The sequence below is a fragment of the Primulina tabacum genome, chromosome 6 (assembly GCF_025594145.1).
Source record: "Primulina tabacum isolate GXHZ01 chromosome 6, ASM2559414v2, whole genome shotgun sequence".
Lineage (NCBI taxonomy): Eukaryota > Viridiplantae > Streptophyta > Magnoliopsida > Lamiales > Gesneriaceae > Primulina > Primulina tabacum.
In genome coordinates, this window is record NC_134555.1 from 26064931 (window position 1) to 26068737 (window position 3807).

At 38.8% G+C, this 3807-nt stretch overlaps 1 long non-coding RNA gene across 1 annotated transcript; it reads right to left on the reverse strand.

Moving 5' to 3' along the window:
* Positions 1–1492: 1492 nt before the first annotated feature.
* On the reverse strand, positions 1493–3413 carry LOC142548120 (uncharacterized). Its single transcript, XR_012820901.1, has 3 exons — positions 2340–3413; positions 2208–2253; positions 1493–1741 (listed from the first exon to the last, which is right to left on the reverse strand). It is a non-coding gene; the product is annotated as an uncharacterized LOC142548120 (long non-coding RNA).
* Positions 3414–3807: the final 394 nt, after the last annotated feature.

The window sequence follows — 3807 nt, forward strand, 5'->3', positions numbered from 1 at the left end:
CTCATTTTCTTCACAGATTTGGATGAGCTTCTCCCAAATCTCTTTAGCAGTAGAACACATCTTGATCTTGCTGAAGGTATTTTTGTCGAGGGCTTTGTAAAGAATGTCCTTCGCAACATTATCAAGATTGGGTTTCTTCTTATCTTCGTCAGTCCATTCACTTATGTGCTTTTCAACCATTTGAGGCGCTTCCTCAGTAACAGCAACATCAGTGTTAGATTTTAAGATCTTTAAAGGACCATCTGTGATGACATACCACAAGTCATCGTCTTGAGCTGCAAGATGAGCTTGCATCCGGATCTTGAAGTCATAAAATTCTTCTTTTGAGAACATTGGAACCTTGCTTAAGTGTGTCATATCTTTTGTAAATATAAAATAAGAAAAATCTGCTCTGATACCACTTGTTGGGGATCGAAATAGAGTTTAGAGGGGGGGTGAATAAACTCTTTCCTTTGACGGTTGTTTTTGCAAAGGGTGCTAGAATCCTGTTAGAGATTATAGCTATTCTTGTTTGAGAGTAAATCCAGCAGATCACAATAAATAGTGAAGAAATGATCCAATGGAGTACGGTGAAATACAATAAAACAGTAGGCAGTAGACAATAGTTGTTTATGGAAGTTTAAAGATAAAATCTTCTACGTCTCCCCTTCTTCTGTTTCCAGAAGGTATCACTAAAAACTTTGGTTTTTACAGTACAACACTTGTACACACCCACTTCAACAGGACTTATCCTTCGCCTACTGAAACTCTTAGTTTCTCTACATGATAATACAAATACAGCAAAGTTCTGGAAAAGACTCTTTTCCATATTACAAACTCTTCTCAAAGATATAATAACTTGAATATGATTGTAGAGAGAGTAAGAAACAGTCAGCACAATATGATCTCAAAAGATCAAATAACTAAAGTGAAGCGTGTGCTGCTTTTCTGTATATTGAGCTTGAAGATGATATGTAAGTCTGAGTGCTCAAATCGACGTTCGTATAAAAGAATGTAAACATTGTTTTCGGTATCGGTAACCTATAAACGTCGTTGATCTTGTGTATTTATAGAAGTCTTGAATCCAACGTCTATAAACAAAACGGCTTCTTTGACTTCTGATAAAATCAGCTTTATTACCTAAAAAGGTTCCTGAAAAAGATTCAGAACAATCAGTCTTGTTTCATACCACATTTGGTAAAACGTATTAAATGGCTTTTTTCAGCATTAATGATGCATTTAATACTTTGTACTTAGTAAAGTAACGGTAACATTTAATATAAGATCGTTAGGTTCTAATTCAGTAGAAGTCAAGTTCTGCTTCTGTTTCTCTAAGCTTAAGGTGATACGAGAACTCCTGCTTTTATACTATCTTCTGGTTTTACTAACGCGATCTACTGGTTTTGACTATAATCACCAAAATTAAATCAAGTCTATCAGACCCTCGCCTTCTGAATTTAAATAAAATGATCGACTAAATTTTTGAAAATAGTCCAAGTACAAAATATTTCCATGTCGTAAAAAAAATATAATTCATCACTCTAGTAAAAGTGTTAACCAAAACCAGCATTTGAAAATACTTGTTTGCCTACAAAATTTTGAATAAATAAAAATCAGAGTAAAATGTTTAAAGTGCTTAAAATCCTTCCATAACAATAGCGGTCATCAGGTTTGCACTGCATACAGCCCGAGCAAGCTTACATGTCATCACCTCCTGTCTCCTCAAAAGCATCAACATCGGCATCGATCAAATCTAGTGAACCTAAAGACTCAACATGCAAAAACCATGAATAGCGAATAATATATAAAAAAATCACATGCATTTGAAAGTAACGTGTACGAAATAACAACGGGACTATGCATAAACGTAGACGTGCCATAACTGGATAAACATTTCGTAAAAGTGTTTCTATCATAACATACATAATCATACTTAATTTTGCGTAGAAATATGTTCAAAACAAGTGGCCCATAACATAAATCGTCCGATCAGACTAAACCACAGTACTGGACTGGCAGGGATCACCACAGCCTTTCGACTGGATGTCCACTCCCACATACATAAATCCCCGGTCATACTTTACCGGGTTTAGAGAGCTCCCCGATCATGTTTTACCGCTTTCCAATCCTTTATTCATAAATTCCCAGTCATGCTTTACCGGGTGGCCACCAGACAAATCACATACTTCAAAAAAAAAATTTTTTTTTTGCATGTCGATCATACTTACAAATGTCTTGGGCTTCGTTGGAACGCTCTGGTCTTGCTGCCACAACCTTATAATTTAAATAACTAAAATTAGCACAAAAGAACAAACATACACACGCGTCTCCCGAATTAATTAAAATAGTCTACGACTTACCGAATGATTCGGGACTCGAACCATGCTTAGCCAACACCCTAATCTACTGTCCAAGAGCCTAAACTATTCCCGAACAATAATCAAACCAACTTAAAGCAACCTACGATCCATAGAAAACAAGCTGTCCCAAGGAAACACACTACGACCCTTATGCGCTTCTAACGACTCCACGCTTAAACCGAGTCAAACCGAACCCGACCCAGGCCCTAGACTCGACCCTTAGACATAACTTAAGACCATGGTTAAGCCATTTTTAACTCAGGACCATCGCCCAAGCCTCAAAACATCAGAACCATGACAGCATCTACATGAGACTCAAACTGTGCAACTTTCATGTTTCTGGTCCTACAGATTTCTCTAGCCAACCAAGCAACAAACCACCTTAATTAGGATCATCCTAGGACCCTTAGAGGCTGCCTAAACCATAGCCAAGAGCCCCAACCAGCCCCTGACCAAAACCATAAGGTCAAACACCTACAGCCCCTACATGCACCCCAATTCTGTGCAGCAGTATTTTTTTTCTAGTTCCAGCAACCTATCTGCCACTCCAGGCCATGAACCATCCTAACAAGACTCATCCTAGGATCCTTAGAGACTGCATAAACAATAGCCAAGAGCCCTAGACCAGCCCATGCGCAGAATCAAACAACCAAACCCAAACAGCCCCTAAACTCAAAAAAATAGGCAGCATGTGTTATCTTATCCCATGCACAACCAGACCCTTATAAACCACATCTAGCCCATACCAGGCTTGTAACATGACCCTAACTCACATCCCTAACCAAAGACACAAGCCCTAGACCAGGCCTTTCACCAAACCAGATCACCGAACAACCACAGCTCCTACTCGCATGCGAAACGAATCGCACCAGGTCGTATTCACTTCCAGCGGCTGTGCTGTCCCTCCAGGACCTTTTGAGCCCTTACCTGATCACTTAACCATGTATAAACACATCCCCTAACCTAACCATACACAGCAGTAACATTCCAGAGGGATCCAACCGAAGGATTCAATCAAGAACCCAAGAATACGTATGAAACATGCCATAAAATTTTCAGAAACGGTTTCGATGGTTTTAATCGCATGCTTGCAAATAAAAATTTAATTTTCATACATAATTTGTATCAAAATACATAATATGACAAGATCGATGCGCAAAAGAAGGATTAGAACATGCCTTTGCATTTAAAAACGTTTGAACCATCGAATTTCTTTGCGGGGAAGTAGGTGGGCGATCAGACGATGTCTCGTTTGTTTTTTTTTTTTTTTACGTATAAATGGAGTTAACCAACTGCGCTACGTGTGGGTGAGTGATTGGTGATGATAGGACCAAGAAAACAATCAAAACCGAGACCCCTAAACACAAGGAAGTCACGTCTGATATGTGTGTGTAAGGTGCGTGTGTTCTTGGTGTGGCGGCTGTGTGCGTGAGTTTCCTCTCCTTTTTTTGTTAATTGGTTTAAATAA